Below are 8,231 nucleotides of genomic sequence, written 5' to 3' on the forward strand. Positions count from 1 at the left end.
CACCTTTCATTCAAGTAGTTCATGGTGCAGTACATGGTTTCCCCTCTCTCCATTTTATCCCCTCAACAGGGGATAAAATGAGGTACCGTATTTTTTGCTCTATAAGACTCACTTTTCCCCTCCTAAAAAGTAACGGGAAATGTGTGTGCGTCTTATGGAGCGAATGCAGGCTGCTCAGCTATCCCAGAAGCCAGAACAGCAAGAGGGATCGCTGCTTTCACTGCGCAGCAATCCCTCTTTCTGTTCTGGCTTCTGGGATTCAGAATATTTTTTCCTTGTTTTCCTCCTCCAAAAACTAGGTGCGTCTTATGGTCTGGTGCGTCTTATAGAGCGAAAAATATGGTAATTAGTGTGGGAATGTTAAGGATAGTAGGAAAGGATATATTGAATAAGTATTATCCTTCTTCACTCACACTAGTGAGTGATGTAGCAGAGCAATTTCCCCTCAATATAGCTGGAAGCTAGTTTGCAGATTTGTTTGAATCCCTTAGTTAATATTATTTCCTGGTGTCCCCTTTAATCCCTCTTACAAGAATAAAGACACAAGAGTCTTTCTGAGTAAAGTAACAAAAAGTTTACTCACATTTCAGTTCATGATTTGATCCCTGAAAGGCAGGCTTTACTTAATAGCCACACAAGAAAGTCTGAGTTTGTCTCATATGGAGATTGAACTCAAGTGCAAAATTACATTAAGATAACAAAATAGCTGCCGGAGAGCAGCATGGCAGCAAAAGATCAGCAAGCAAGAGAGCAAGAAAGGACTGAGGAAATGGCTGCGTGACTCAGCCAGCGCCATGTCCATCTTCCAGGTCACATGCAGGGGGAGGATGCTCCAGATCAGTGGAACAGGAAGTTACACTGACTGGATGTCCCCCTGCCTGTGCCCACTCTAGGGAAATAAGGAATGTTGCACTTAACTGTACCAATGGATTACATCCCACAATTAGATACTGGAATATCTATTCTGCTGTTTCTATAGAATCTTTCACAGTACAAAGTTATACAGTGGTACCTCTGGTTACAGACAGGATCCATTCTGGAGGCCTGGCCATATCCCGAAAAGTCCGTAACCAGAGGCGCCCTTCTGTACATGCATGCAGCGCGATTCAGTGCTTGTGTGCATGCTCGTGCAGCGAAACCTGGAAATATACACTTCCGGGTTTGCCGTGTTCACAACCTGAAGTTTACGTATCCGGAGGGATACATAAACAGAGGTACGACTGTATTCTGTGTCTTTACTCGAGTTCTCAGAGTTAGAAGTTTTGAAGTTACTCCAGGAATCTGAGAGAGTGTTAGCCTTGCAACAGTTACCCTGGGTATGTCTTTTGGCTGAAAGGCGGCATATAAATTAACAGTAACATAACATCCCTGAGAAATAGGATACCTAAGAGTCAGGAGCTTGCCCAGTGTCATTATCATAGAACTGTAAGGTTGTAAAGGACCCTGAGGATAATCTAGTTCAGCCCCTTGATCCTATAACCATGGCGTTGTCAGCACGATGCTCTAACCAACTGAACTATCCTTGTTCTAGCAGGGCTTGTAGGTTGAATCATGCTCTAAGTTACTAACTCAGTTGCTCTGGAAAAAACCCAAAAGTAGAACTTTTGGCAAAAATAGTACTAATGTGGCAAAATTATTTTACTTGCCCTTAAAAGTGTACTGTTTTGTTGTTACTTTCCTCAAGCTAAAGTATAGGACTTGCAGTTAATTGTAGGAGCTATACGAAGCTTAAAATCTTATTTTCTTTTTTCATTTACTCTAGCTATTCTAAAAGAACTGCTAAGATGATACACCAAGTATACTAGAATACCAAAGATGCTTAAGCTCTCCTGAATCTTCATACCTCTTTGGAAAAGTGACTTGTGTAATGACAAATGCTGCTGTGGCAGCACCTTGTGGAATTCTATATGAACAAACTGCTGCATTCCCCAACAGCCTCTAAGGATGGAACTAAATGTTAAAAGAAATCCAGGTTATCTCTGAAAATGCCACATCTGTTCTGACTTTTATTCTTTCTTCTCCTTAATGTCTAGTCATTGCAACTTACCCCATGCAATCATGTCATTACACCGTGTATATGCTCAACTGCACTGTCACTGTCTTCTGCTGTTAGAGAAATGTATAGCATAAAGATGTTGAACACATCATTAAATTCTGTAGAGCAGAAGAAACCCAAACCAGGGCTGTATCCACTTTGAGACTGCTTCACTGTCAGTCTCCGTTGTCATGAAAAGGGGTTACCTTGAATTAATTAAAAACCTCTTACAATCCAATATATCAAAATACAGTAGTAGTCCTTCTGTTGTAAACAGAATGTCATTACTATCCATGATGGTTTTCCAGAGCAACACTCGGCTGCTTTTTTCAAAATCTCTTTGGATTTTAGAAGTTCACAAATGCCATTCTGGGGTCAGACTTCATGTTTGAGATGCACTTGGTTTATACTGACCACTGCTTTAAATCTGAATTGTATAAATTGATGAAGATAATTTTGTACTTTTGTGAATCAAAGATTTTATATTGTAGGAAATATAATGCATATGTATCAATGTGATATGTTAAATCTCTGCTTTATAAATGGTGTGTAGATAGTGTGTGTCCCTGTACCTTTTTAGGCAGTTACTAGTCCTTGACTAAAATGATACTGTGTGAGAATCTTGCAAGAGTAGTCTGCACCACAAATGAAATCCTAATATACTAACGTAAGTTTTCAGCCATATACAAAAAACCAACAATACATACCACAGATCACCAGTAAATCCTCAGCTTCAACGATGTCATTTTCAATCTCCTACAGATGAAAGTTAATTCTAATTCCTTTAGAAAAAAACTTCATCGGATTCCACCTAGAACAAAGTGCACTACTCTTTCCAGGATAGTTGCCTGCATTAATTCTTCCAACTTAACCCATTTTCCTTTAAAGGAAATTACTTCCTACTACATAATTCTCTGCTGAATTATGCTGAGGCATATTATATGACATTAAAATTTCAAAACATTTACACACAAAATGTCTGGAATGCTATTATAACTCCACTGGCCCAAAGATATGATACACTCCCCCCAGATCTCATCTGTATATTAACTGGGGCAGCCTTCACCTGCTCCCTTAAAGGAACAATGCCACATTTGTGCCATATGATTTTTAAATAACATGAATACCTGTATTTTAAAAAATCCTAAGTAGAAACAGACTCTGTAAAACTAATCTTCTTGCAGAAATACTGTTATTTAAACCATTAGGAATAACTGTCTGACATATAATATGCTTCTCGTTGAGAAAGTATAAATTGCTAAAAACCTCAAGGGCATATGTTGATTTGCTCCTGTTCCTTTTAAATGTTTTCATTTTTGCTTTCTTTCACCACAACCTAATTGAGCTCTTTACTTTAAGTCACTTGGAGACTTTTGGATGACAAGTGACTAATAAATTTAATAAATAATATATATATATATTTTAAAAATCACATTTTCATATTACAGTACTGTCCTTTGGTCTGTAGTCTTTGCTAGTTACTAGATTTTTCGTTTAATATTATAGCTGATTTGCAGAGGAGCAAAAGGCCTACTCCCCTGTCCCTGCAAATAAGCTGCAACTTATTCTACAATTCTATGATTCTATAAGGTGTTGTTGTTGTTTAGTCGTTTAGTCGTGTCCGACTCTTCGTGACCCCATGGACCAGAGCACGCCAGGCACTTCTGTCTTCCACTGCCTCCCGCAGTTTGGTCAAATTCATGCTGGTAGCCTCGAGAACACTATCCAACCATCTCGTCCTCTGTCGTCCCATTCTCCTTGTGCCCTCCATCTTTCCCAACATCAGGGTCTTTTCCAGGGAGTCTTCTCTTCTCATGAGGTGGCCAAAGTATTGGAGCCTCAGCTTCACGATCTGTCCTTCCAGTGAGCGCTCAGGGCTGATTTCCTTCAGAATGGAGAGGTTTGATCTTCTTGCAGTCCATGGGACTCTCAAGAGTCTCCTCCAGCACCATCATTCAAAAGCATCAATTCTTCGCTGATCAGCCTTCTTTATGGTCCAGCTTTCACTTCCATACATTACTACTGGGAAAACCATAGCTTTTACTATACGGACCTTTGTTGGCAAGGTGATGTCTCTACTTTTTAAGATGCTGTCTAGGTTTGTCATTGCTTTTCTTCCAAGAAGCAGGCGTCTTTTAATTTCGTGGCTGCTGTCACCATCTGCAGTGATCATGGAGCCCAAGAAAGTAAAACCTCTCACTGCCTCCATTTCTTCCCCTTCTATTTTCCAGGAGGTGATGGGACCAGTGGCCATGATCTTCGTTTTTTTGATGTTGAGCTTCAGACCATATTTTGTGCTCTCCTCTTTCACCCTCATTAAAAGGTTCTTTAATTCCTCCTCACTTTCTGCCATCAAGGTTGTGTCATCTGCATATCTGAGGTTGTTGATATTTCTTCCAGCAATCTTAATTCCGGCTAGGGATTCATCGAGCCCAGCCTTTCGCATGATGAATTCTGCATATAAGTTAAATAAGCAGGGAGACAATATACAGCCTTGTCGTACTCCTTTCCCAATTTTGAACCAATCAGTTGTTCCATATCCAGTTCTAACTGTAGCTTCTTGTCCCACATAGAGATTTCTCAGGAGACAGATGAGGTGATCAGGCACTCCCATTTCTTTAAGAACTTGCCATAGTTTGCTGTGGTTGACACAGTCAAAGGCTTTTGCATAGTCAATGAAACAGAAGTAGATGTCTTTCTGGAACTCTCTAGCTTTCTCCATAATCCAGCGCATGTTTGCAATTTGGTCTCTATAAGGTGCAGTCATATAAAAAACTGTCCACCGAAACACTGTCACAAGGCTAAAATCAAAACTTTATTTACACAACCCTACACATGGCAGGGACCCATTATACCCAGAGATTACCATGTGTAGTCAATTTAAATTTTGGAGAGTAATAGCACATGTACAAACATGTTGGTGGACAAGGATTTGAAGCTATAAGGAAAATAAACTTGTAGATATGTGGTAAGGAAGAATTATTAGATCAGGGTAGCTGCTTATCAGAAGGAAGGGTAATTATTGGAATCGGAAGGCAATGAAGGATAAAACCCTGTCTACTGAACACCCAGTAGAGTTGGAAAAATAAACGAAAGAAAGATTGCATTCAAAAAGACTCCCCAGAAGCCAAAATAAAGGCTTCTGGATAATTATTTGCTGCTATCTAGTGGTCAGCTACATGCAGTGAAAGCTACTATCCATAACACATCATTTTAATCTCCAACCCATAGAGATCAAGCTTAGATGAATCATAGAATCTTAGAATTGGAAAGTTGGGTCCTCAAGGGTCATCTAGTCCAACCCCCTGCGATGCAGGAATCTTTTTGCCCATTGTGAAGCTCCAACCCAGACCCTGAGATTAAGAGTGTCATGTTCTACAAATTGATCTATCCCACTTTCATCTATTTCTACGAAAGTTGTGCCTTTCCAGCTATATCAATATTTGACTGCAAATTTTAATTATTAGTATTAGTAGTAAGCATTTTTACCTACTCTTCAGCTAAAAAGGCTTCCAAAGTGAAACAGCAACATGCATATGGCATGTATAATAGTGAAGCAGGGTCTATTGCTACGATTTGAATTTGAATATGTTGGCTAATTCTAACGATTTACATCTGTCAGTGATGTTTGGGGGATATGGGCAACAGGTGGCCTGCCTTTGTAGGTCCAGTTGGGCTTTGGAGCCTTTCCAGTGAACAGACAGATCTCTATGCATGAATACCCTTTTAATTTTATTTCTGTTTTTTGGTGTACTCTCGTCTTCGATAAGGAACTTTATCAAAAGCATTTTGAAAGCCCGGTCAGTGTGTATTAGATTCTCATCATGAAAATGCATCTCACATCTTTAAACATGGTTTTAGCAGATCGACAACTCTAGTAAGTAGAACCACTGTGGCCTCCATCCCCTACCCCATTGGTGAATTGCTGAAAACAGAGGAAAAACTAAGTGTGCATGTTTCTCGCTTTCAGGTTTTAGGTATTCTTTTATTCTGGGTGGGGTGGGGGGGCTCTCTGCTAATCCAAGCCTTGATCACTCTTTCAAAAGTTATTGGAGGAAGAAATTTGGAGGAAAGAACAATAGTAAAAGAAGCAGAAAACACAAAATTGCTTTGTTTGCGGAGGTGCAGTAAGAAGGGTCGGGTCAGGTTGGGAGAGTTGAACTGTGATTATTTTGATGTCTACCTTATGTTCATAACTGAGCTCATTAGTAAACCAATGCTGATGTGGAAAATCTGTTTATTTTTTTTTTTAAATAACACTATTGCTTTTCTATTAAGTGCAGTAAACTCCATCTGGAATGCAAATGGAAGAAAATTAAATCTCTGTCCTGTTCCTCTCCTCCTCTATCTGTTGGGTCTATTTTATTGCCCTGCCACTGTCACAGTAGAATCTTGGATTCTGAAGTTAAAAAATCACGGCTGCGCGTGAACCCGGAAATACCTTCTCAAGGCAGTGAAGTCCACTCTGCTCTTTATTATCTCTGTGGCGGACCGCGCTGACGTTTCCCGTCTCTGCGTCCCTCAGCTGCCGCCAGGAGGAGCGGCGGGGCGTCGTCAGGTTCTTCTCGCCTTTCCTTGGGGTGAGAGCTTCGAGTGGCTGGACTGAAGGGTTCCTGCATTCTGCCGTTTACAGGTCTGTTGCAAGCTATTTTCTGTCATCCTCTCCCCGCCCATGCTGGTTGTGAAACACTGGATTGCATCACGGATCTCCCTGCATTGTAAGGACAATAATGCTAGATTGCATTACATGGCTGCCATTAGTAGTAGTAGTAGTAGTAGTAGTAGTAGTAGTAGTAGATTTATTTATTTAGTTATTTATTTTCCGCCTTTTTCCCTGGCGGGACTCAAGGTGCCTTTCAACTAAAATACGAAACAGCTGAAAGCATATATTCCTGCAGTGGGAATTTTAAACAATAAGATTATTGTGGGCCACCTTCTAAATTAATTTGAGTGGGTCTCCCTTTGAGTAGAACTGGTCTCTCTGACCCCCTTTTGCTAGTTAGGAATAACAATACTTGCCACCTACATGGCAGGGTTGTTGTGAAACACACTCAAGACTCATCCAGAAAATCTACTGAAGGAAGCATTTGCAATACAGATTTTTCTCAAATTTCACTATGAACTGTCTTTGCTTGTTTTGAAGAGAGGGTGGGAAATGCCTCTGCTAAATCACTGCAAAAAAATAGTCCTGGGTTTCTCAGTTTCTGCTTTTCAGCAGCTATCAGTATTCCAACTCTTACCTTCTAACAGCAAGAATTCTATTAAAACACCTAAAAACAACAACCCCAAGAAGAAAATCCAAAGTTTCCTCTGCACATCTGTTTGCAGGGTAAACACAAGTCTGTAATATGCCAAGTGGAGTAATATGCAATATCTCATGCATTTTGGTATGTTTTCATCCCACCTCCTTGCAGCTGTTGCTTGCATTTACCATTTTGCGTTAGTGTGAGGCAGAATTGCTGTGCAAATTTAAGTGAAGTTGAATTGTGTCAGCAGCCCTTGGCTGTACTGTACTAATCTAGGCCCCTCAAAATCTAGCCAGAGTGCTTTGAATATGAGATTTGAGAGAACACAGATCACTCTCAAAAGTTCAGGGGTGGTGGCCTCCAAGTTGTGGAATTCCACACCCCTGGTGGGTCTGGCTTCCTCACTAGATTTCTGGCCTTTGACATTTGTGTGTTTTCAGGCCCTTCCTATTCTTGTGATTATAATCTGTTTCAGCTGTTTTTAATTTGTTGTAACCTGTGTTCAGACCTTCTGATGAATGGTGGGTAGTACATCTGGTGGTGGTGGTAGTAGTAGTAGTAGTAGTAGTAGTAGTAGTAGCAATAGCAGCCTTGAATTGGGCAAAGAGGGCTTGGATTTCAGGCCTAAAATCAAGTCAGGTGGAGCCATGCAGATACCAACCAAAAGAGCCATTCAGCAGCAAGGAACAGCAGTTCATCATCCAAATCTTTTTTGGCTTCAAGACCATATCTTGCTTTTCAAATGATAGCTGGGATCCCAGTGTAACACCTGTCAACCCAACGCCCCATGCCCCCAGTATCCAATTAAATTTAAAAATAAAATGAAGTTACTAATATACATTTTTTTTGTTTAGATGAAGGGAGTAAGCTCCTTTTTTAGGGGGGAAATTTACTGGGGGTTTTCTCTGTTGCAAGGGGAGTGTACAGTCATGGGAACAGCTTTATTTATG

General features: G+C 40.4%; 1 protein-coding gene across 7 annotated transcripts in view; it reads left to right on the plus strand.

Annotated features, from left to right (window-relative positions):
* Nucleotides 1-8,231, plus strand: part of LOC310764152 (zona pellucida sperm-binding protein 3 receptor-like) — a 69,559-nt gene that overhangs the window by 22,458 nt on the left and 38,870 nt on the right. For 4 of the 7 annotated variants that reach the window (XM_083617571.1, XM_083617570.1, XM_083617572.1 and 1 more), the window contains one exon: nt 1,763-2,592. The gene's annotated coding sequence lies outside the window, so the exon portion shown is untranslated. Of the gene's footprint in view, nt 1-1,762; nt 3,626-4,792; nt 6,669-8,231 lie in introns of those variants that run through there. The other 3 variants (XR_014549036.1, XR_014549037.1, XR_014549038.1) reach the window with 1 other exon arrangement.

This window comes from Podarcis filfolensis, assembly GCF_964270895.1.
Source record: "Podarcis filfolensis genome assembly, chromosome: 6".
NCBI lineage: Eukaryota > Metazoa > Chordata > Lepidosauria > Squamata > Lacertidae > Podarcis > Podarcis filfolensis.